Below are 26514 nucleotides of genomic sequence, written 5' to 3' on the forward strand. Positions count from 1 at the left end.
AAAGCCACGAATGCCCGCGGTTTAGCGGGTTGGTTTTGGGGATGGAAGTAGGAAAGGCCCCTTGTAGGCCGGTTTCTGTCATTTGTAAAGAAAGCAATTTATTATTCTTTTTTCCTGTAAGTGTGAAGCTCTCCCTTGATTTCTTTAATTCCCTTCTTTCCTTCCCTGTTCATATTTTATACCCCTCTTCTCTCTTCTTGGAGTTGTCACTGTGTTCATAACGGTCATATGAGGCCGAAGCCAGCCCATGAGACTCTCAGAAAAAAAAAAAAAAAACACAAAAAAACGTTGCCTTCTTTAATCTGGGTAACTTTTCCATGAAATTTTCACTGTGTGTGTAGGGGGGTGGGAAGCCAGAGGTTTGTACTTCCCGAGAAAATCACTGACATGATACAGAGAAAATACATAAAATAACACTTAACTCTTCTTTCCAGAAAGACACATGAAAGCTATAATTGTGCCTGCTGGTTTTCTCTCTGGGCCTCCCAGGGGCTGGGGGTAGGGAATGTGGCTTTGCAACCTGCCACACAGTTAGCATTTAGATCTGGAAGAAGAATCGCTTAATGAAATCGGCAGAGTGCAAACGGGGGGAGGCACGGCTGAGTCCTGCAGGAATACTTACTTTGAATTAAAACAGGACTGCGTTCCTGTGAGCTGATCAGAGCTCTGCAAACTCATATCAGATCCAAACCTGCCAGCCACTCTGCTGTCCAGCCTTGGACTCCAGACACATGATTAGGTAGCTGAGGACGATTTCTGAGGTCTCTTTTGGAAACGTAACTGGTGGTAGAGATCATTGGGAGATTCAAAAGGGTTCTTATCAATGACTCTGTAGCTATTTTTCTTAGACGGTTCTATCTAGCTCTATAGTGTTTGTGTGTGTGTGTGTGTATAGGGGTGAGTCACAAAATAGACAGATGATACCTCTTTTAAAGGATAAATAGCCGCCAATGTCAGACAAGGAGGAAGCAGGTGAGATGACAAATGAACTAGGAGTCATCACAAGGAAAACTTTAAGGATGCCAAGTTATTGTAATAAGTTTGTATTTAAAGAGTCAGCTCCACACCCTACAGAAAGCCATCAATGTGGACAAACATTCCAAGGGTATTGTTTGGCCATCTTTCATCAGTGTTTTTAGTAATGACCCAGGGTTTTATTTTCAAAATACTTTTGATTGATAATGATTAATAAAGAATATTACTCAAGGGCAGTGGAGGGGGTGGGGCTCTGCCCCTCTTTCCCCAGAACACTCTGCCTTCCCTCTGTTTTACATTTTAGGGCTCCACTTAAGATTTTATTTAGGGAAAAAAGGGTTCTACTGCTGAAAGAGAAGAAGAGAGAGAGGGAGGAGAATTTAAAAACCTCTGGCGTACTGCCTTCCAGTTTGCGATGTTTCTCGTGCTCTCATTTGAACCTCACATGGGGTTTTTCTCTGTGATCTGTTTTCAGAAGAGGAAGCCAAGTTCAGCAAAGGCAAGAAATGTATTCATTGTCACACAGTGCATGGCAGAGCTTGGACTTGAGCCTGGATCTTCAGAAAACAAATTCAGGACTCCTGCCCTGCAGCAGGGTAGGGTAAGAGCCTAAGTTTAAGGTCAGCGTGGAATAGTCAGGCAGAGGCAGAAACCTGAGACTGACTGGGCAGGACGGCAGGAGGCAGCAGTGCCCCAGAAAGGGAAGAAGCCTCCAGGAGCCTCTGGGGCCTGGCTGCTGGTGGGCCCCCTCCTCCCTGCTTCTCTGTATCCAGTGGGACCAGGGGTCCTGCCCCTGGACATCTTTCATTTGGAATTGTCATCATCATTCCAGTCCTTCGGCAGGTGGGGAAACTGAGCCACAGAGTGCCTGAGCTGGCTGGGAATCAGCCCTGCAAATCTTAGGGCCCAGGCCATAGAGGCACTTATGTCTTTCTGGGGGAAATGATTGACTTTGGGGGCGTGAGATGGGAACAATTGTTACTCATCAGCCCCATGTGTTCAGGGACAGCCCCTCCCAGCAGCCTCCTTTCCAGAATAACTCCCACGGACTCCTTTGAGCACAAACCCGTGCACAGGGCCATTTCATTCTCCGGATTAACAGGCTGTCCTTCCCCCTAGTGTGTCCAGCCCTTTCTTAAAGTTAACCAGTAACTGGCCTTTTTGTTATCCCATTTCTGTGCAAGGAACCCTTCCAACAATTCTCACCGAGGGAGCACTTCTAATTTTTGTTTCCTTTCTCTTTTGGGTCTGCAGAAAACCTTTCATGTCCCTTTGTGTCCTAGAGAACATCAGGCTGCCACCCAGAATGTGCCAACCTGCTTCACTTTTCTCAGCACCGCTGATGGTGTTCTTGACCATCCCCCTAACAGCATCTCTGCCGATCAAACAGGCTGGGGGTGGTGGTGGTGGGTTTAGGATGCTTCGAATAAGCTGTGCTTTTTGGAGACTCTTGGGAGGAGTGGCAGGGAAGAAAGCAGGAATAATGACATCTAAAGTTTGCTATTCGTGCGTGCAGTTTTCTTCCTTTGTGTGAAGTTTATTCCCCGAAGCCCGAAGAGGGGCCCGATAAGCAGCAGAAAGCCCACGGAGCCAATTGGCTGGAAAAGAAATGACAATAAAAGTCGCACAGAATGAAGGCTTCTGTCAGCACCCATTTAAGTTAAACAGATTTACAAGTTGCAGCAGAGAATTAACTGTTTGATTTGCTAGAAACGAAGAGAATTTCCAGCACTTAGAGTGAGGGGGAAAAAGTGATTTTACTTTTAGTTTATGTCTTGAAAGGCCCCCTCCCCTCCAAAACCAGGACCTAATTGCAACATTTTCCCCATCTGGGTCAAAAGGATCACTGGAAAGTCCAAAACCAATGCCCGCGGGCTCTAAGGGCCTGTAGTCTGCAGCCTCGGTACGCTCAGCTCCGTTATAGAAAGCTCTCTGTGTCATCTCTCCTAATTTGTGCACGTAATTGACAGCTTGTTAACAGTTCATTAGGAACACTGAAAACCATGTGGCAAAAACAGATCTATCTAGCAGAGAGGATGTGGTCCCTTCTTCTGAACCAATGTTTATTAAAAAATTTGCCAGAAACAAAATAGCATGGCAGGAAACAACCCACTGCCTCCGTTCAAAACAAGGACCTTTAGTCCCTGTCTGCTAAACTTCTCATTTCCTGGGACACGGCATTGTCTCCTGGCTGGCGCTTTGATCTAGCAGAATGGGAACCCGTGGGCCTGTGGTGGGGACGTACTCAAGGGTCTTCGGGGCTGCAACGGGAAGATGCATCCATCCGTGAAGACAGACTGGCCACTCTTTCAGGCTCTGAGGATTGGGACTTACAGGGCACCTCTGATCTTTCTGCCCTCCCACTCATTCCTTCTCTGGGGCTCTGCAGATCTTAAATATTGTCTTTGTGGAAGCTTCTGGTAGAACCAGTTGCAACCCCAAATCCTTCCCTATAATCCTCCCTCATTCCTTTAGGGAAAAATCATTGCCTCTTCATCTTTGTGCCTAAAACACTTTACTTTTACACTTGCTTTTGTTATATATGGACACATTGTGCTATTGCCACTCAGCTGACTCTTTTGCCCAGAGCATCTATGAGCTCTTGCGTTTTCTCCACCTCCAGCCCCTCACCACTGGGGAACCCAGGGTGGAATTGTTTCCTTTGGGTCATCTTTAAGCATTCCATTCTCAACCAACCCCTCACTTCAGTTTCAGCCGTCTACAGGACTCCTGGTAGAACATGAGGAATAGTTTTCAGGCTGAGCCTGTGTGTTAAAATAGGTTGGCTTCTAGAAAATGAATTCAATCTAATTTCCTTGCATCAAATACTTGACCAGTACCTACTATGTTCTAAGACTTGGGTACATAGTGGTAAACAAAACAGATACAGTTCCTGCCCTTATGGAGGTCACTGATTATTAATTATAGTAATTGCTATAGATTATAAACTTTGGAGGAACATTCTATCTTTCAAATGAATGTGATTTTTTTTTTTTTTTTTTTTTTTTTTGAGACAGAGTCTTGCTCTGTTGCCTGGACTAGAGTGCCATGGCATCAGCCTAGCACATAGTAACATCAAACTCCTGGGCTCAAGTGATCCTTCTGCCTCAGCCTCCCGAGTAGGTGGGACTACAGGCACATGCTACCACACCTGACTAATTTTTTCTATTTTTAGTAGAGATGGGGTCTCACTCTTGCTCAGGCTGATCTTGAACTCCTGAGCTCAAGCAACCCTCCCACCTCGGCCTTTCAGAGTGCTAAGATTGCAGACATGAGCCACCATGCACAGCCATGAATGTGATATTTTAAAGCCCCCTGGGGCAGAGAGATACTAGGGAATACTTTAATTGTAAGAATTATTCTTTTTCAAAGTACATCCCTTGCTTCCGTAGCCTCGGAGTCCTTTACACATATGGTACAGTCTGGTCACCAAAAGGAACTTAAGAAAAAAATTATTCGTAGAACCTTTCACAGCACAAGTTTCCTCAAATCATTTTACTAAATGTTCAAAGATTTGCCAACCTCATGCTTGACCCGGCTTTGCTAACTGATTAATATTTGAGCTTTGTTCATAAAATATTTCTGAAATTTTTAGCTCTTCTGAGGTGTCTATGTCTTAATAGCCCTGGGTTATATTCAGGCTTTCAATAGAGCAGTCAGAGGAAGTCCCACCTAGGACGGGAGGCTTGTTTTCTTCAAAGCATTGTGCTGAGGTTTTTCTCCAGCGAAAGGAGACAAGTGGTTGTGACAGTTCTCTGAAAGGATTGAAATTAATTTCATGTGACATAGTTGAAGCTACCAGAGAATTCAGCAATTCCCCAGTTGAATACCCACGCATCAGGCAAGATAAAGTAACAAGCTTGGACGAATTATGTTGATTGTGGTGGGCATTTGTTGGGGCCTCTTCTCCCAGGAAAGGACCTTGATTTTTGTTTTGGAGAATTCATCCCTTTCCATTTTCAACCATACAGTTTGGGTGGGACGGACCCCTCTTCCAGCTCCTGCGATGGGTTCTGATTGGCTTAAACCAGTTGGAGAAGCCAGCGGTCACTTGCAGTGATTGGTTCAGAGATGGACATGCGGCCCAATTCTGGCCAATGGCAGAGAACGAATCCTAGGATTTGTGGGGAGCTCGCGGAAGGGGCTCTTTCCCATCTGCTGGGTGTGAGATCTGCCACTGCTGAAGCTGCTCTGAGACCTCAAGGGGATTTTCTGGAGCTTCCAGAGACCACACTGTGAAGCTTAGAGATCATGTTGATGTGGAGGAATGCAGAGTGGAGAGAGCATGAGATAAGGTCTTGGTAAGGCTGATGAAGCCTTTCCCGAAGCTTACTCTCTTCTGTGCCTTCTGGTTATGCGGGCTGACAAGGCACAGACCTTCACCTGTTGCTCGAGTTAAATGGAATTGGCTTTTCTATCACTTGCAACAGAGGAGTTCCTAACTGATCACTTTACTAACATCCGAAGTGTCTTATACATTAGAATCAATGGATCAGGCATGGATAATGGAATGGAATTTAGCCAAAGGCAGCAACCGTGAGAGGCACGGTGTAGGGTAGCACAGCGTGGGAACGTCCACAGGCTCTTTCTACCCTTCCTACAAAGCAGCCACAGCAGGAACCCAAGGGTGGGCATGGCTTCGGGGGCGGGCAGCCTGGGGTGCTGACTGTGCCTCACACAGCGCAGGCGCGTTCCACTCTTTTGGGTCTGTTCTGTTGCCTGGCACAGAACAGTTCATACATGGGTGTTAAAGGGTAAGGAAATTCACCTGGAAAAGTCCTGGACCACTGTCCCCTGCGTAAGGGAGGGGTCTGAACATCACTTTACGTGGAGAGTCCTTAGAGAAAATGGGGGCGTCTTCTAGCTCCACTAGGCTGGAAGGCCCTAGAGCCACAGTGTCCGGTACAGTAGCCAGTAGCCACCAGTGGCCACCGAGCCCTGGGAATGTGGCTCATCCGAATTCAGGTGTCCTGTAAATGTAAAAATGCACAAAGGATTTTCAAGACTTAGTACCAAAAAAAAAAAAAAAAAAAAAAAAGTAACATAGCTCATTTATAATTATTCATATTAATTACATGTTTAAATGGAATTATGTTGAATATGTTGGGTTAAATAAAATACATTATTTTTATTAATTTTACCCGCTTCCTTTTACTTTTGTTAATCTGGCTACTAACGTAGAAAATTTAGCCTTGCGTTTGTGACCCACATTATATTTATATTGGACAGCACTTCCCTAGAGGACCGAGATCACATTTTATTTGCTTTGTGTGTCAATGACTGGCCCCGATACAGTTTTCTAAGTTGTTTTTTGAGTGAACAAATTGTGACGGAAAGCAGCTGTTGAGAACACCAGTCAGCAAATGCCCACAGCCCCTGCTCCCTCTGTGTGGGGGGCCTTTCTGTAGATGTCGTGCCCTGCTGTGGTGAGGTCTGAGTAAGACACACCCTTGGGAATAAAAGATAACATCTCCCCTGAAGAAGGTGACCCTCCCAGAGTCAAAGTTCAGGAAAGAGGTGGCCTCAGACAGGAAAGGGGGCCTTGGAAGACAGTCCTTGGCAGGTTGGAGAAGGGGGTCCTATCTGTCCCTGGACTTCAGCCCTTTGGATCTGGACAAAGAGGGTTCTAGATGTGTCTGAGGACACTTCTGGAGTGGGATTAGGGAATGTGGCTTCTGGGACACAGAGGCAGGCTGGAAGCAGGTGTGCGAAGGGTCTGAGGGGTGAGACAGCTAGAGCTCACGGTGCAGACTACCCAGGTGTGTGTTACTCCTGATAATGTCCTTGAACAAAGCCTGAATCACATGTGGCTGCCTGGCTTTGGTTGAGTGGGGACTTCTAGTCCAGGCTGGGTTGAGCCAAGGTGGTGTCACAGCAGCAAAGCTCAGTGAGACCAGGCTGCCCCTCTGTGTGTGGAGATGCTTGCCACGTGGACAACCTCAGAAGATCAGGGTCTGCTGCTTAAGGGAGTTATTTTTCAAGCAACATAACTCTGAGGCATGTCTGTCAAGACCACCCCAAACTGGTGAAAACTAAAAGTGATCAGATGTCCTCCAGCCTGGGTTTGCTTAGCTTGCTTTGCTGAACAACCTCCAGGACCTGCGTAAACCCAGACTTCCACTGACACAATGCCAGGAGTCCTTTCTAAGGTGTCCCCTGACTGAATCTCATGGGACAGAGAGGTACGTTCTATATCTCTGCCTTCTATACCTTGTATCTACTTCAGTTACTGCATCTACTATTTGCTAATGCATTTGTTAGTGGCTCTCTCTCTTCTACCAGACTGTGTACTTCTCGAGGGCAGTGTTCGCTGTTACACCTCCTGGCCCTGGCATAATGTCTGGCACAGAGTGGGCATTCAAGCATTATTTCTTAAAAGAAGGCAAGCAGGTGGTTAAGGACATGGGCCTATATGGGTAGATATATATGGACACAGAGTTAGCCCTGAGTCTGAATTCTAGCTTCACTGTCTGCTAGCTAAGTGACTTCTGTTCACCACTCTCAGCCTCATTGTAAACAGGCATAATGATACCCCTAGAGCCTTATTTCATTCATTCATTCAACATTATTGAGCATTTTCTGTGTGTCAGGCTCCATGCTAGGCACTAGTATCCAAAGAATGCAGATAAAGTTCTTAGCGTCTGGAACATAATAAATATGTATATACATTATGCATAATATCCATATGAATATATGCATTGATGGCCATATTGTCCTTAATGTTCTTGGTCATGTGTTCAATTCTTGTTGAAGAAATGCTCCCTTACTGCCTCATTGGAACAGAGTGAGGAAACTCTGTGTGTAAATATATTTTTCTTGCCCAGCCCTAAAATACCAATGAGGGGCCAAATTTAGGATTCTGTGAGTGGTGCAGACTGTTGGTTGAGGCTGGAATCACAGCTGAGCACGGACTTTACTCTGCGTTGTCTGAATCTGCCTACATTTTAAAGCTTGGTGTAGACCAATGAGTGACCCAAGTCATTGCATGATCCTGGGAGCTATGCAGTCAAGAAATTTGCCATGTTTTTCCCCTAAAAGAGGAATCAGATTTGAGTCCTTTTCCTGTTGTCTCCACAGCCCTCAAGGCGCTCAAATTGGACAGATGACACAGGAATTATCTTGTTAGGGAGAAAGGATTAAAACAAAGTTATTGATTCTTATCAGGGTTTTAATTAATACATTTCCAGCTTGCCAAGATAGCTATTCCCACAATTCTCCAGGGACAAAAATGCAGGGCTGGGGATGGTGGGGACAAGCTTTAGTTTTGGGGGGGGGGGGCTCTGTGGAAATCATTACCAGCCTTTTATTTTAAAAACAGTTTTCGATATTAGACATTTTCTGCAAATTATTAATAAAGTAAACAATTCAGTGTGGTTTCATAGGAGTGTCTGTGGTATTGTTGGTGTCTTAATCAGTATCATGGTGGTGCTAATGGTGCCAGAAACTCCAGAAACTCTGAGTAAGAGCCTGGTGTTTACTTTTGGAGGAGGACTGTTGAAACTTGTAGCTTTCTGGTTCACTGGTACCTTCACCGAATCAAGATCTTTAGGGATGACACTAAGAAAGATTGACAGTTTAATAAGGAATTGGCATCGAGTCTCAAGATCAAATCGAGCACTGCTGTCATTTTTTATTGATGCCAAGAGACCTAAAATCAACCCATGCCCCAAATTTATTTTAGAGACCCATTCTTCTCTTGCCAAAGGCTGTCCATCTTCCTTGATTTGGTGTTTTAGCCTCTGTCTATTTCTCATTCAATCTGTCAGTTTCTAGCTTTATAACTGGGTAGGCCCTTTTCCGCCTCCACTGAATCCCATTGAGAAATCTCAATGACATCACTTTCTGGAATAAATGACCTTGTTTTCTGATCTCTGATTTACAGCCTTAAAATCCTGAACTTACTTCCAAACTGATATTATCTTGATCCTATCCTAATGTTTTCCTCTATTCTCCTTGGACTATGTGGTCTGGTGTCAATTGTGGGACGTGATAAACCCAGTGCTGCTCATGAAGAATTTCCCCAGCCCTTTGGTCTCGGTTGCTATGTAGAGTCTTAAGTCTCAAGTATCAAGCACACTTTCTAGGATGAAGGACTGGGTAACCTTGATCAGTTTTTAGTGGTAGCCCAAGAATTTCAGCACTCTTTTTTGTTTTGTTTTTTTTAGGAGAGTGTTATTTTCTCTCTCTGACTTCACAATTTCTGCTTGCCATACTACTAATAATGCATGACCAGAAAATGGAAATGTTTACTGTATATATAGTCTCTATTTTTCACTCTTCTTTATTTTTAATATGCTCCTACCTCCCTCAAACCCTATCTTCTTTGGAGTTATCAAACTGCACATATTAATTTTTGAGAACTACAGATGAGTGACAAATTCTGCACTTTTCTTAGTGATTCTCCTCATATATACTTTAAGTGAGAATGGTTGTGTGTATTCAAATATTTAGTGGTCTAGCATAACAGAATTGATTGGACTCCATACTTGTTCAATTACTAATTAGTTATATAACTTGACATGGGCTAGTTACTTTGCCTCTCTGAGCCTTGATTTCCATAGCTATAAAATAAAGATAATGGTATTTACCTGATAGAATTATTCTGAGGTTTACATTAGCTTCATATTAGCAAATACTTGGGCCAGGTAATCAATAAAATTAGATCTTTTCACTCATTTCATTAATGCTGTTGTATTGATAAGAAGCTCTAAGATGAAATATACAATGATTAAAAAAGGACTCCAGTCTTTACAGAAATAACTACTTTGTGAAATCTGTAAACTTTTGATTACTGAGTTGAAAGAAAATGAAAAAAGAAAGCCAGATATTTTAGATATTTTTATGGAGTTTGCAAACCATTTTGGATTGAGCTGTGCTACATAAATTAAAATTTTAAATCAAAGAAAAATTGGAAGAGGAATTTGTATGAAAATTTGAAATGTTTAGACAAAAAGCCAAACTATGTACCATTTTGCAAATTTGAATTTTTTTTTAAAGACCTACTAACTTACTCCCATAGGTTGGAATCATTGTTTTGGAAGGCTCAGGTTCACTTCAGAGGGCTAGCAAAGTATTGCTAATGTGCTTCCTTTTTAAAAAGAAAAATAATATCAAAGCATCTTTTATGACAGTGTTTGCCTGCATCGTAGGAGGAGAATCACCCACTGACACCGTCACTCACAGTGCCAGCTGCTCACTACCCAGTCTGATAATATCAGGCATTTGTGCTCTCACTGAGTGCTCTGTTGTGAAGGGACTCAGGCAGGGCTGGCATTTTGCTATCCATGACTTGGCTTAGATGCTGAGGGTCATGCGTTAGCATCCCCAAATCAGGGGCAGTTTTTGTGGGGCTTGATATTGATGCATTTGGGAGGACCTATTTACAAAAAAAACCCCAAAACATAAAAATTACTAATATAAAATTATGTCCAGGACTTTGAAAAGGGCCCCAGCCCATGAAGGGCCCTGGAGCTGGGGCTTCAAAAGCCTCATGTAAATCTGCCCCTTCTCCCATCCCGATAGTCAGCCTGAGACGTGCAAGGAACTGAAATCCTAGAGACTGATGGGCAAGTTAAGTTCAAGGCTGGCAATGGCTGATTGTCCCTCATCTCCAGCGCCTCAGCGGTTGTCAGAAAACCGAGAATTGCAAAAGATGAATTTGAGAATGAGCACCAAGATTTTTTTTCTAATTATAATTTGTGTTTCATTACACTGTGCAAAATGTCAATGCTAAAATCATTTCTAAGCTAATAAAAATGCCAAGGACTACTACATGATTTGTTTTCCATGTGTAATTTATCATACTTCTATAGATGCATTTTAGTGCCATATGAGGTCTTTTAAAATAATTTGCAAACTATGCGTAGTGTAATAGAATATTTCACTATAGATCATGATTTCGGGGCTCATTGTGATTTCTAAGCTATGGAAATGTTTTTATAGAGGGTACAGCATAATTATTCTTTCAAATTCTTATATTAGCATAAATATCAGAAAGCTGATTTTTAAAGTTTCTGTTCAAACTCAGGTTTCAGAATTTATTATCTGGTTATTTTAATCTTCATGATTAAATTGGTTTGGCAACTATCATTGAAGTCTTTTGACTGTTTTTATAATTTAACTTGTTTATTTCTCTTTTTTAACATTCTTGAATATACTCATGTATGGATTCTAGAATCTGAAGATTTAGGTTTATTTTGTGTACCTTCATAGGATTTTTAAAATAACACTCATTTTTCTCTTTTATACATTATCATGGTGGAACATTTTGCTAAATGCCCTGAAACAGTTAATTCAGCCCTCAGGGCAGCACAAGGACCTGTTTTCAGAGAACTGCAAAATAAGGTTGTCCTCTTTTCTCTTTCCCTTTAGGTATCTCTTCCTCTGGCCCTTCCTTGCCTGGATCCTAAGGAACAGCAGCTGTTCCAACCCCCCCACTCTCCTGTTTTGCTTGCAGGCTGCCTGCTTACAACCATTGTAATGTACAATTAGCGCTGAAGCACATGCAGATAATAAGAGAATCATCATAAAAGCACTAAACAGAGCAAATAACATTTCAGGCTGGATTTAATCCCAAATACCTGGTGCTCTGAAGCAAGGAGGTACAGAAGCCAAGACAACACTCCAGTTAGGTGCAAAGGATTGGAAATATATATATATATGTGTGTATATATATATATATATATATATATATATATCACACACACATACACACAAACACAGTGGTCAAATTTAGATATTAATCAGGACTGCATGCAGAATGAGTAAATGTTTTAAATTCAAAGCTAAAATGGTCTGAGCTAAGGTAAGCATTTTAGGCTTAATGTAGCATGCAGTTCTTCTGGCCTAAGGATGGCAAGAGAGACACTCAGATTCGGTAGAAAGAGGATGGATTAGGGGGAGGGAGGATGGGACCCTGGGGTTTTGGACAGAACTTTGAACCACGGGGCGGAGTTACCATCTTGACTGTTGCATGGGCATTTTCATCCCTGTGCATTACTTTCCTCATTAAAAAAAAAAAGTAAAAGTAGTGACTAAAAGTAAAAGTTGTGACTAAAAGTAGTTGTGGGTATTTCCTGAAGGTGAGATGCTGTTGCTTCTATTTTAACTAATAAGTTCATCTTAGTAAGAGCTGATAGTTCAGCGCCTACTCTGAAGTGCAACTGAGGTTTAGAGAGGTTAAGTCACTTTCCCAAGTTCACACAGCCACTAGAGGCTCAATTTGAATCTCTGAAATCTGATTCGATTTAAGGATGCTCTGCTGCCCCAGGACCTGAACCTGTGGCTCCCCCCTGCTGGGTGTACTCCTCCCTCTGGCTTTCTCATGGTTATCATCACAGAAGGGTGCCTTCGGTCAGGCGCTGTTCTTCAGCCTCTCCCTCCAAGCTTCAAGCCAATAAGTTTGAGATGTGTGATAAATCCAGGCGGGGAGATTAGAGGGCTGGAAAGAGCAGGGGTAATTCTGTGTGTGCAGAGGAGAGTTTCCCCATGTAAATCCAAACACCTTGTTTTCCAGGGGAATTTAAGACAGCGTTGCGAGGCAGGGCTTGGACTGATCTGTAATATTAATAACTAGATCTTCTTTTTCTCTTCTCTTTCTTGTACGCTGTATAAGGCAGTGTGCAGAACTGAGAACTGATGATTTATTAATTACATTTTCCAGATGGAATGGCAGCCTAAGGGGTGGTTTTCTACCTAAAATAGAAACTGAAAATGCAGAGATGCTCAAGATCTAGTAACTGACCGTAATGTTTCCATCTTTGCAGCTAAGCTTGCAAAGGCTGCCACGTTGAAGGGAATTGTTCCCTTTTCTGAGAGGTTGGTTTTACAATATGGATAAAATAGTTCTTTATGAACAATCTCCATCCTCAAAACTTTAATTTTTACAGAATTCAATCAAAAGTCTAAATTATATTAACAACTTTCTATTGCGTTTATATCACAAGGTCTTTCCAATTAATTTCTTTTTATAATATTCCTTCTTTTTAAATTTTTTTTAATATTCCTTCTTATATGTATCAAAACTCATACTGAACAATGAGTTCTGGGTTGCAAAAGAGGATTTATTTTTTGCACCTGTCTGTAAGTTTTCCAATCAATTTTTAACAAAGCTCAGTAAGAGTAAGATGAGGATGGAGTCCTTTGTTTCGGTAGAAAAATTATTTGAAAATCTGCATTACATTTGGTCCCTTAAATGCCCAGAGGAATAATTTTGCCCAGACAGCTGCCTAAAACCTGTAAGTTGGATCTGACTTCAGCAATGGTGTTTTTATACCCAAAGTAAATGGGTATCTTACAAAGCTTGAGTGAGTGATTTTTTTGTTTTTGCATCATTTAAAATCTTCTAATAAGGCTTTTGAACCTAAGAAAGAAAAATAAATCACTGGCCTCCAAAGGATGCTGGAAGTTATTATTTTTGTTTGCTCAATGTGAAGAGAGCTAATCCTCCAACATATCACATTGTGTGTGTTTTTCTCCTCGTGGCATTAGAGTATTAGTCCTCAGCACAATATATACTTATCAGCTCTTTTTCCACTTTTCGTGGTGTGTATTTTAATAGCAGAAGGGGATTTGCTGATGATTAAGAAGGAAAATAGAGGTAGAAAAGTTCTTATTATATAAAACGATTCTTCGCTTACATAAAGAGGATTCTCTGGGGCTTAATTGGGAAAAAAATAAACAGGAGGTAAGTCGCCTAGATGTTTAGAGGTTAAACATTCCATAACTGGCTCTGAAATCAGCCTTTCCTTGCAGTCTCGAGGTGGCTAATTGCTGGAGCATCAGAACCGTTTGAGCGACTTCATTTTCCCCGGGGATCGACACTCACAACAGGATAATGCTTACCCTGATAGAAGTGTCACAGTGGGACTCGGCATAATTTGCTGATATGATATCAAAAATAGCATTAACGTAATTACATTTCACACTCGTAATATTTCACAGGCAATAATACAGTAGAAAATTACACTTTTTTTTTTTTTTTGGTAACCTGGTCATTTAAAACTTTTTTTTTTTTTTTAAATGGAGCTGCAATGAAGCTGACATATTTGATGGGTTGTTGTTTCTTACATGTGTGCTCAATTTATAAATGCATAAATGCAGTCATTAGTCCAACCATTTGCCTGGGGTTAAAGGACCGAGAGTAGTAAATGGGAACTGTTTCAATGGAGATCATAAAATGTGTCTTTTTTAATTGTAGTAGCAGAGGAGGGATAAGAAGCTCCTTTGCCCCGGCAGCTGGTTATAATAGAAACTCTGCCTTGAGAGGCCAAAGATGTGGGATCTACACTGCCTTGCTGTGTGACCTTGTTCAAGTTACTGAAACTCTCTGAGCTACTGCTTCAAAGAATGGTGCTGGAAGGACTGACCTCTTGCAGGCCATCCCAGTTGTAATATTTATAATATTCCAGCAAGAATTCCAAATTTTTCTTTTTAAAAATGTTAGCTTTGCTAAACATTGTTAGGGTCATTATTTTTAAAAATGCTGGATTTTATTTTACCACCGAGGTAAATTTTCTTTTTGCCAAGGAAGCATCACAGCCCTCTGAATATTGAGGCTTACGCTACTTTCTTTGTACTATTGAAATTTCGCCAGTGGGTTCTGGTGAAGAAAAGGTCACTGATTTAATTTCACCACAAAAAGCCCCGTCTTTCTGTTGTTCCAGATGGACTCGGTGAGAAATCTCAAAGGCTGCCACTTTCTTAAACACTCCTTTCACAACTTTCTCATCCATGCAGCTGCGTGGCAGATCTTTATTGAGCAACTACTATGTGCCGACACTGTGCTAGGTTCTGAGCATGTAATAGTGTGTGAGAACAAGCTTAATCACAACAGGATATTTTTAATTGCAAAAAACAGAAATCCACTCATTAAAGCTAATTTAAGCAACAGGGCATTTATTATAAGGACACTAAAGCATCTTTTACAAGCCACAGGCAGTGCGTGGAACTGGGTGTTGTAGGGACTGGAACAAAGGGCATAGAAACTGTCAGAACAGCAGTCAACTTCTCTCTCCATCTCCGTCTTTCTTTTTCCCTGGGACGATACGTCTGGCATCCTGGCTGCCCATTTCCTTCATTCTTGTGTCTGCAGGCCATCTCCTCTGCACACTCATCTGCTTGTGTGTGGGAGCCACTGGCTGCCCATGTGACAACTTTGTGCAAGTTAGGAGAACATGGCAAACTGGATTTCCAAGCTCTCTTGCCACTCAGTTGAGTGCCCTTGTACATGGTGGCCTGGGAATTCCAAAATTGCATCCTTGGCCCCCAATTTCATATGACCTTCCAGCTAGGCTCTCCACAGGTAAATGGCTGTGTCTTCGTGCCCCAAATGCAGTTTCCTCAGAGAGAGACGTTCATTGGGCCAGGTGTCTATGCATCATCCAATCGAGTGTGTCTGGGATGGCCAAGGAGCACACCAATGATAAACAGGGCTCTGGAAGGGCATTCTAGGAACCACGCCTCTGCCTGGGCTGGGGCATTCCCTAGATGGGAGACACTATAGGGGAGGCATGGCCTCTGAGTCAGATGGAACCAAGTCCTGGGCTTGCACCTGAAGCACTCAGACTCAGTGGGTTTGGAAAATCAAAAGGTTGGATATTGATGACAGCTGTGCTCCATCCACTGCCAGAGAACTTCAGGGTCTGCTGTGGTTTTGATTTTCCACATTCTGCTCCTTTAATCTCATTTGAGACTGAGATGTCTGCCTTGGCATTTCACAGTTGTCCCCATTCCATATACAGCAGCTCTCACTAGGTCACCAAAACACAAGGAAGCAGGGGCACAAGTCACAGGGGAAGGAACCTGTGCCTGTTGCAATACAGTCTTCAAAAATCTCCACCTCACACCCCAGCATCCTGTAAACGTGGGAGATGCTCCAAGGAAATGTGAAGGATCCACTGGGGTGTCTTTTTACCTCTGCCAGATGCAAGGCTTCTAGATCTTTTTAAAGGCTTTTTTGAACTGAGAATTCCCTGAGAACAACTCTGAGACGATTCTGTCTAGAAAGTATTATCTCATTATACAGTGAGTTGTGGGAGGGCATATTGTAAAACATCTGATATTTTTATCTAAAAAAAAAAAAAAAGAAATAAAAAGAAGAAACAAAGAAATGGTTGGATCATGTAGACTTGCCTCATTCAGAAGTTGGCTTGGGTCAGGGTGTCTCAGTGAGTTCAGGCTTTGGCATAATATCTTTGCTCCAAACATGTAGTCATGCGAGATGAAGTATTAAAGTAGAAAACTAAAATGGTATAAAAGGCATAGCTCAGAAGTAAGATGATTCCAGGGACCAGAAATGCCACATGAATAGAGCTGGATCCTTGGGCCTGTTGACTGTGGGTCTGGAAGCTGACAATGGTGATTAGGAGGCCACCACTGAGGGGTGAAGAGGATTAATCATGCTCAACAGGCCACACTCACTGCTGCTGGGCACTGGGCTGTAGCCCCCAAAGTTGTGAAAGGAGGCTGAGAAGTGTTGATCACTACCTGGGGCTGTGGCAGAGTTTCTCCCCCTCAGGGCTGTTGTCATGTTAGGCTAGAAAATTCGTTGTAGGGAAGTTGTTCTGTGCACTGTAGGATGATTAGCACCATCCCTGGCCTCCGCCCACTAGATGCCAGTAGCAACAACCCACCCCCTCTAGTTGTGACAACCAAAACCATTGTCACCAAACACTCTCAGATGTCCCCTGGGGGGAAATCAGAACCCCCGGGCTATGGCTGTAAGAATGATGGGAGCCAATGGAGGCTCAGAGAACACTGAGTCTCCAGTAGGAATTCAACCAAGCTGGCCACTGCCTCGTGATTAGATCTGTGATGTTCCCAGTGATATGTGGGACAAAAGTCCTGAAATGCCATTAGAAGATCTGATTGGGGGTAATCTTTGTGGAGGTATTTGCAAACCTGTCAAATAAGGGAAGTTGAACAAGTGATGAAAGGCAAAATAAACCAACAAATGAAATATGAGCCAATTAGAAATCTTGAAAATAAAAAAATGTAGTGACAGAACCAAAAAAGCAGTAGGATAAACTACAGATTATATGTAGTTGATATCAAAGAATCACTGGATTAGAAGATAGCTCTAAGTTAACTCAGAATGCAGCACTAACAGAGAGGATATTTTAATAAAACAAAGCAATAACATTTGTTTTTAAAGTTAAGAGACATAAAGGATAAATGAAGGACTCCAAGGTAGGAAATAGCAGAGAAACAGTATTTGACAAGAAATTGAAGAAAAGCACAATCCCCTTAAGTACAGTGCGTGTCAAATTCCAAGCAGTAAGTATAAAGAAAAATTCACAACTAGACATGTCATAATAAAACTTTCATACATAAAATATAATTTCTTATCACCAATAGTAAAGGCCAACAGACACTTAAGGGATATGTTCAAAGGGTTGAGAGAAAAGAACTGTCAACCTAGAATTTTTCCACCACGCAAAACTATTATGCTATACCAGGGGCCTGCAGACTTTTTCTTAAAGGGCCAGAGAGTAGATATTTTAGGCTTTGGGGCCACATGGTCATTTTCACCCCCTTAGATTCCACACTTGATCTTAGCCAAAAGGCTGAGAAGTGATTTCCACCCACTAAAATTTATGTCACATTTGGAAGGAAGATAGAAGTAGAGTAATTTGAGACTTTGGTGTACAAATATATAATTAAGTAGGTAAGTTAAAATACTAAGGATGACCACTAGAACAACAGAAATACACTCTAAAACTTCCAAACCAACAATATAAACAAGAGAATTATAGAAAGAATTATAGAAAACCTTATCAATCCAAGAGAAGTCAGAAATTGAGGGGAAATAAAGAAGCCAAGAAAGGGATAACTAGCGTCTTGTGGTTAGATAAATTTATCTAGTCCCTTTCATGAACTGATGGGTTGAAAGTGAGCACATTGGACTGGAAGCTATCTAAGGTCTTTTTAAAGGCCTCTAAAATTCCAAGATTTAGTGTTTACTGACATTCAGGAGCATCAAGGACATGGTGGTTACTGCCGACCACTTGATGGAGACTGGCCTCGTCACTTGGGCAGTTGACATTTGCAACGGTATCTCAATTTTCATGTTGTCACTTGCCTATGTTACGGAGCCTCTTGCAGACGGACAGATGCTTGTTATAACCATCTGCACAGGGGCAACGTGGAGATTGGCCCGGGAGAGGCAGGAGAGGGCTTTTTGCTCCTAATATGTTATGAAAGTTTAATCAGAGTGGGAATTTTCTGTCATAGGTGATTAGTATGAGCTCCGATTAATATTCACGTTCCCTAATTCAGTATGAAAAGGGCCAATATAAGAACATTTTGCTGTGAGAGGGAGAGAGGATGCAGAATGATGCCACATATAGGTTCTAGTGTCTCCTTTGTGAAAGATGAGTGGCTCCTTCCAAACCTGCTATCTTGTTTATTCATTGCCATGAGAGTTTAGCCTCTTTTTTTCTACCTTGAAAATAATTCCTGAATTCACTATCCACCCCAAATCACAGAGGAATGGCAGAGTTCCTCCACATTTCCATTCACAAATACATAATAATAGTAACGGTAATAATAACATTGATACGTAACAACTATGTATTGAGTGCTTCCTATGTGCCAGGCATGGGGCTATGCTCTTTATAGCTATTAATTCATTGAATCCCCTCCAACACCCTTTAGTATCCCATTTTACATATGTAGAAACTGAGGCTTCGAGGGGCTGTACCTTACCTGAGTTCCCACAGCCAGCAAGCAACAGTGTAGGACCCCAACTTGGGGGGGGGTGGGACAGGGGTTCAAATATGTGGAGCAGTGTTGCCCCTGTTGTGGAGGAGAAGATCATATATATACATATTTTTTGAGGTTTAGTCTCTAGACTAGGATTTCTCAATGTCAGCACTATTGACATTTTGGGCTGGAGCATTCTTTATTATGGGTGGAGCTGTCCTGTGCATTGCAGGCTGTTTAGCAGCATCTCTGGTCTCCATCCACCAGATGCCACTTGGGGGCAGGGGGACGGTGTGCTACTACAGAAATTATCTCCAGAAGTTGCCAGGTGTCCCTGGAGGGCAGAATCACCCCTGGCTAAGAAGTGTTGCTGTAGGCCAGGCTCTTCAACCCTCTGCCGCAGTGTCTCACGCAGGAAGGAAGCCCCCCTCCCTCCCTGCCCCAAGAGCTTTGACAGGAGCTGCTGTTTGCAGAGATGGAGTAGCTCTGAGTTATATTTCAGGTGAGAGTGGGTTTCTTGAGTCCTGAGCTGTTTCTGTGATAGAGGCATCTGGGCTTCTACTAGTCCAGTAAAAATGAAAGACTTCCTTGAGTCTCATGGCAGTCCCATTGGGTTGTTTGCCCAGCTCCTCTTCCCTGCTAACTGCTCAATGTGCCTGGCCAGAGCCAATGGGCCCAGGGTAGATTCTGACTCCACTTGGGCCAGTAAGTTCTCTCTCCCTGGAAGTTGGAAGTGGGACCACAGTGCATCTCTCCTGGTGGCTAGAGCTATGACCTGCCACCATAGGCAGCTCTGGCGGCCATCTTCCCGGCCATCTCTCTGCCCCAGGCGCTAAATGGTGTAAAGAAGTGGTTGGCAGAGTTGGTGCCCAGATCCAGCAGTTGCCTGGAAACTGGTTAGAAACACAAATTCGGGGTCTATGGATTCAGAAATTCTGAGGAGGAGCCCAGCAACCTCATATTAACAAGTCCTCTGGGTGATTTTGGTGCTCACTAAAGTTGGTATGGAGGGTGAGAAAGACTTGAGAGAATATGATTCGTGGGACGGAGGGAGGACACCTGTGGAAGAGATAACTTCCCAGTTCCAGTCCTTCCTGATGCCTGGCCGAGTTTCTGCCCTTGGCTTTACTGAAACACTTCTATGTCCTAGTAACAAGATCGATTTCGGACTCTTTTTTTCCCCCCTTAAATTGACTGAAGTCAGTTTCTGTTGCTTGCAACTAAAATATCCTTACTCATTCACCTCACAATATGACTGTATACAGTTCACATAGAGAGGAAATTATATGGAGCAATATCACCCCAGCTGCTCAGAAAAAGACTGTAATTTTATCAAGGGCTTTTGAAAATATTTAAAAGCTCCAGAGAAAATATCCCATGGTTTTTTCTTATTATCAAGACCAAGAATTGGGTATGGGTGCGTCTATTTAAAGAAGCTTGTCTACTGAGAAGAACAAACCCTCCCTCTCCTTATCTCTCTTTGTATTTTTTATTTTTTAGTGCTAAAGGCTTGGTGTTTTCTTGGCTCTTCCCTCACTTGTTTCTTCCAGGTTAACCTAGAATTAAGATAGATCTCAATCAGCCAGCACATACTTATTGAATGCCTATGATGCACCAGGTGTTTGGAGGGTCAATTGGTCATTGTTCCTACCTACTCTCTCCTCAAAGAACCTACAGCTTTGTAGGAGAGAACACAATTATCTTATCCCCGTAAAAGAAAGACACACAGTGTGATAAGTCCAGGATTAGGTTTGTGTACAAGGTTCAGGGGAAAGCCAGGAGAGAGGGTGATGGGTTGTGAAGGTAGGGAAGTTCTGGGAAAAGGGGAAGCAGGGGAGGTAATCAGGGAAAACTTCCTGGAGGAAGTTTCATCTGAATTAGACTTGGAAATATGATTAGATGTCCACCAGGCAGATGAGGCAAGAGAAGGAGGGTGTTCAATTTGTGGTTAACAAGCACCACAAGGGAAGAATTTGATTTTGTTCATCCTCTTCTTGATTCTGATTTGGTGGACTACCGTATCATATAAACATTGAAAATTAGGTTAAGACTTCTCTAAATTTTTTAAAGCCTCTAGAGACTGTCTCTGTTATAGCACTGACAATTCCTTTATCTGGGCCTAATTTATTAACTGCACTTTCAAGATGACGTGGTTGAACACAACTGGCCTTTAAAGTCATCCTTGTTAGGAAAAGAGGCTGTATCTGTATGTTGGTTTATCTCGTCTAGGAGAAAAGTAAAGGGCATGAAGGTGAAAAAATCCTCTATTAAGTTTTATAATTATAATATGAAAATTCAGTTAATTTCTTTTATCATAGTGAGTCATTAAAGGCTGAAGTAGGTTCCCAGCCTTTTGTTTCCAGAACAATCCCCCAGAGGCTTAGCGCACTGTCATCAGAACGGGTCTGATTAAAGCAGGGAACCTCTATCTTCAGATTACTGCTCTTTGTCATTAGCATTACGTTATCTTGCTCTTCAGACTGATTTTTAATTTTTATGCTTGCAATTATAAATGATTTACAGGGACATTCATCGCCCGACCTGTCCTGAGTCATTAAATTCGCCTAGGTTGAATAGCCTGATGTGCACCTGAAATTAACCAAATCAGTGACATTATCTTGCTGGATTTTTCAGAGGCTTTAGAAATAGGGAAGAGAGTCCACTCTCCCTCTCAACTCCTCAGCTTAATGGGAAAATATTTTTAATTGATAAAAGAGGTAATTAGCCAAGGCTAAGAGGTGCGCGCTAATTGTGCAGTATATCTTGCAGAGTTAGTTTGGCCACAGTTTTGGAAAAGAAGGGAAGAAGGAAGATGACCCAAACACAGACGTGGCTGCAGCCAGTGGGGCTAGTTTGGCTGTGTCTTACCTCCCTCGATCAAGCCCAGGGAAAGAACCATGCTGATGTCTGCTGAGCACTTAGTATGTGCCAGAAACTAGAACTCTCCCAACAGTCTCTTTGCTCCTCTCAGTGTTTTGCATTGTATCATTCTGATATAAGGAATGGACATTCTAGGAGATTGTGCTCTCATTCAAGCTAAGGAAGAAGGAACCAAGGGCAGGCTCATTCTCTGTCATTTAGGAGCTACGTTCCTGTTCTCATTCTTCTTCTCTCCTTTTCATAGCATCTGTTTTCCTTCCAGAGCTCTTTTTTCTTGGCCGGCACCCCTTGGGCCCAAATAACCACTCCAACCCCATTCTGCCAGGTCCTGTCACCTCAAGCACCTGCCACTGCCTGGCAATAGTCTATACCTTTCTTAGTTGACATTCTCTATAGAAAATTAGTGGTTTCTGGTCAATTAGTGGGTTTTCTACCCTAGAGTTGGGAAAATGTCCCTTGTCTGCTAGGGCCAGAGGGATAGGAGTTGTGGGTAAACAAGTAAAATGGTAATAATAGTATCTGTTTGTTGTGTCTTTAAAGCAGGTGTGATTTTTCCCACTTTACAGATGAGGAAGCTGAGGCTAATAGAGGTTAAGTTATTTGTTAGAGGTCAGCTGGCAGGTGTCAGCTGGCAGGAATTAGGATCAAGTGAGACGAACTCCATTCTCCTGCTTCTGCTTGATGCGCTAGCTCTGTGACACCTGACGCATGGACAGAGGAAGCTCAGCGGCCAGGCTGATTGCTGGCCAGTGTGGTTGGAGATCCCGTGCCTGGGCAGTGTAGACAGCCCCAGGTTCCACCCTATCCTCTTACCTCTTTCTGTGTCAGTTCAGGGACATTGGAATAGCACATCTCACCATCCAAAAATCAGAGATAAAAGAGAAGACATCTTGCTTCATTTTGAGCTTTACGAAGAGTCCAAAGAAAATCTGATTGAAGGGTCATAAAAATATTTTTAAGGCTTTGACAGGGAGGCCTGGTAAGAGAGGAGACCGGAAATTAGCCCTTTGCTCACTGCCAGAGGATAGAGACCTGTGCCTCCCTTTCCCTGCTCTAATACTTACTAGTTAAATGACTTTGAGGAAATTACTTTATTGTCCTGGTCCTCTTGTTTCTTCATCTGTAAAATGCAGATGGTATGGTTACAAAAATCAGACCAGGTAGTGTGTGTACCAACAAGTCCAGTCCCTCAGGAACTGTAGCCATCTGAGGAAGATTCATTTTCCCTGTCTCCCCGTCTCGTCAAGACACTCAGGCCCTGGCCCCTTAATAATTGTAGCTTTGGTGTTAGCAGTTGTTCTGAGTCTTAGAATTCCCTGGAAAATGCTACTAATCAAGGGACTATAGCTTTTATTTTTCCAGCATCCCTTCCCTCTTTTAGGTAAAATAGAGCCCTCACTTGGAGGACAGTGCCCCTTTCCTCTAAGGCTGCCAGCTCAGCACCACCCAGGCCTACAGAGTCATAACACCCAGCTGCCTGGCCTCCCTGATTGGACCAGAGATGGGGACATGGCTGAAGAGAATTTATGTTCAGATGCTGGTAGACAGGAGCTCTTGCTCTCTTGGGGGAGTGTGAAGCTGGAGTTGCCTTGGTCATTCCTTCTACTTGCTGCAGAAGGAAGTGTCTGTAGGAGCAAAGAGAAGCAGAGATAGGGAGGAAGCAGGACAGAGCTAATTTCTGAGGACATCACTTTAACCTCAGAGTTCCTGAGGACACTCTTCAAGTGCCCAGTTACATGAGCCAATAGAGTCTCCTTTTCTGCTTAAGCCTTTTGAGCTGACTTTCTATCCCTTGCAACCAGAATAGCCTTGAAGAGAAAAGAGACTCAGTTTCCCCTAGTCAGGTGCTTGGTGAGGCATGATTCAGGTCCCAGCGATGACATGACCCCTCCCAGCCAGAGCCACTGGCCATCAAAGACAACAGAAGGTTCCTTGCAGGAGTGACACAATGATGTTCTAGTTTCCCTTGCTAGTGGTCTTCCAGAAAGTAGGCACGAGCCCTCTTCCTTCCTGTCTCCCAAGCTGTAACATTAGCACATACACAGTGTCCCTTACGATCAACTGCCACCATTCCCAGCCACTGCCTAGCACCTCCAATTAATCCCTGACTGGATACTGCTTGAAAAGCATGCCCCATTTCCTACCATGAAACCATTTGATTGGATTACAGATGCTTGTACTCACAACGTCTTCATCAGCACAGACCATCACTGATGAGGTGAAATGTGCTTCCCATTGCAGCCCTGACACAGGAAGTGCCCCATCTCCACCCCCACGTCCAAAGGTTTGCTCTCAGCCACATCTATAATCCGTCCCTGTGGGTGTGCTTCCATCGTAGCCTCCTACCTCCTGCAGGCCTGCGGGTCTGCACTTGGGCATTGACTCATCTGGAACTCTCCAAGCCTCCTCTAGCCCATTTCCAAACTGAGCTTCCTTAACAGCTTCCCGATGGCTCAGGCTCAAGGGATGGATTTTGGAGTCAACTAGACTTGTGTTTGGATTTCAGTGCTATCGATAACTAGTTATACAACTCTGGACAAGCCCGTTTTCTCATCTATAAAATGGAGATGTCCTAGGTTTCCCAGGCAGGCCTGAGAGGAGATTCAGATATATTTGGCTTGTGACTTTGACAACAGCTCCCTCCCTTTGGATCCATTTGCATCTGCTATTTTGCATCAGGATCAGGTGACTTCCATGTAGTGGTGTGCAGGTAAAAGTTTTTAACAATTAGCATATCTCATTGTATGTCTATGCATAAGTTCATTATAAATGTTACTGATTAAAAGAAAGATGCTTGGCACACAATTTACAAATTATAATGAAATATGCAACTGACTCTCTTTATTATAAATTCCATACAGCCCATCGCTTCTCACAGAATGCTTTTATTGATTTTTGGCTGAATTCTTCTATCCTTAGCCAACCTTTAGCTGCAATTGACAAACAAGTATACTTCTGGCATGAATGCTGCTTGATACTTCTGTTTATGTTAATGAGTAAGAACTATATTGTGAGCTGAAGATAATAGGCTTTGAATACTTAAAAAATATTTCCTCCATTTTGGGGGCTATTCACACACTGCAGACATGATGTACTTTTAAACTTAATCTGCATTTTTGACATGGTCTTAAGTCTTTAGTCAAGCCCAGAGATCAACAAATTATGGCCTGTGGACCAAATCTGACCTGCTGCCTATTTTTGTAAATAAAGTTTATCGGAAAACAGTCACGCCCATTCATTCAGGTATTGCCTATGGCCACTTTCATGCTACAAGGGCAGAGCTGAATAGCTGCAACAGAGACCAGAAGGCCCACAGAGCCTAAAATATTTACTACCTGGCCCTTTAACAGAAGTTTTCTGATCCTTTCCCTGTCTCTATAGTCAATAAAAGAATAAATTTGATGAATAAATCAAAATAATAAATTTATAGTGTTTGTAGATTTCCTTGCTATAAATCTTCCCACGTGGCCAATTTCAAGCACTAACTCCATGTTAGAGAGATGGGTCTGTTGCAGCCAGATTAGCTGCAAGGCTCTCCTCATCCCCACCATCACATCTGATTGCACAAGTGGCTCTAGTCAGTCTCTCAGGGCTTTTGAATTAGGACTAAAAGTTCTTGAATAGAGAGAAAGTATAACTTGAGCTGGGAGTGGCAATATTTCTTCTCTCATACTGACTGAAAAGACAGAAAACTGGTCCACAAAGAAAGAAGAAAGAAGCTGTGATGGACATGTTTTGACTACCCAGTATCTCTAGGAGAAACCACCTTTCTCTCATTCTCAGTCCCTGGTTCAGGTGGGGCTGGCTCCACTAGGTAGAGAGGTATGGCCAGAGAACTCTGCTCCCCTGGCTACAGTGATTGGTTCAAGGTTGGACACATGATCCAGGCTTGACCAATCAGAATACTCTGCTGCCTGGCTGCAGCGATTGGTTCAAGAGTGGTTTCATGACCCAACACCAGGCCAATCAGTCATCCCCAGAGCTTCAGCAGAAACTATCAGGCAAGAGATCTTTTTCTGGCTGTAGTCATTAGCTCTGGGAATGATTTAAGAGGAGAGTGGCCATCTTTGCCACCAGGTAAAGAGAGTCTTCTTGAAAATGAAGCCAAGAAAAAGGAAAGTAGAACGAAAGAGTGATGGGATCCCCAGGATGGCCCTTGAATTCCCACATCTAACAGTGCCTGGAGCTGTATTTACTTCTGGACTTCTCACTTGTGTGTGTGTGTGTGTGTGTGTGTGTGTGTGTGTGTGTGGCTACATATACATAATATAAAATTTACTGTTTTAACAATTTCTAGGTGTACAGCTCAATGGCATTAAGTATGTCCACATCGTTGTGCAATTATCTCCACCATCCATCTGCAGAACTTTTTCATCTTCCCAATCTCCGCATTCCTCCCTGGCCTCAGCCCCTGGCAACCACCATTCTTCTCTTTGTCTCTATGAATTTAACTACTCTAGGTATCTCCTACACGTGGAATAATACAATAGTTGTCCTTTTGTGACTAGCTTATTTCACTTAGCATAATGTCCTCTAGGTCCACACGTTATAGCATGTGCCTGGACTTCCCACTTTTGAGAGCCAATAAATTCCCTTTTTGCCGTGTACTGCTTTGAGTTATATTTCTTTCATTTATGACCAAAAGGATCTGGCTAATATAAAATAGATGTGGAGAGAACAAAAATCCCAAGATAAAAGCTTCCCAGTTTCAAATACCAGCCCCTTTTTAGGTCTGACTGCATAAAGCCCTTCACCCCTGTGAAGATTGAAGATCATCTTCCTCTCTCTTAGGCCAATTCATTTGGTTAAAAACAAGAGTCATAACCAACACACCCCCTCATCCCCTCTAGGTTAAAGCCTGAACTTCTCCAGTGTGGACTTAAAGAGCCTCGATCTTCTTCAGTTCCTGTCCCCTCCTGGTGAATCCTGTTCCCCATCCTCACTGAAGCTCTTGCC

The 26514-nt window shown here is 42.8% G+C and overlaps 1 non-coding gene and 1 pseudogene across 1 annotated transcript; one reads left to right on the top strand and one right to left on the bottom strand.

Annotated features, from left to right (window-relative positions):
- Positions 1-26514, top strand: part of LOC142870535 (uncharacterized) — a 92801-nt pseudogene that overhangs the window by 50710 nt on the left and 15577 nt on the right.
- On the bottom strand, positions 12973-13098 carry LOC142870841 (small nucleolar RNA SNORA40). Its single transcript, XR_012919168.1, has one exon. It is a non-coding gene; the product is annotated as a small nucleolar RNA SNORA40 (small nucleolar RNA).

The sequence above is a fragment of the Microcebus murinus genome, chromosome 4 (assembly GCF_040939455.1).
Source record: "Microcebus murinus isolate Inina chromosome 4, M.murinus_Inina_mat1.0, whole genome shotgun sequence".
Lineage (NCBI taxonomy): Eukaryota > Metazoa > Chordata > Mammalia > Primates > Cheirogaleidae > Microcebus > Microcebus murinus.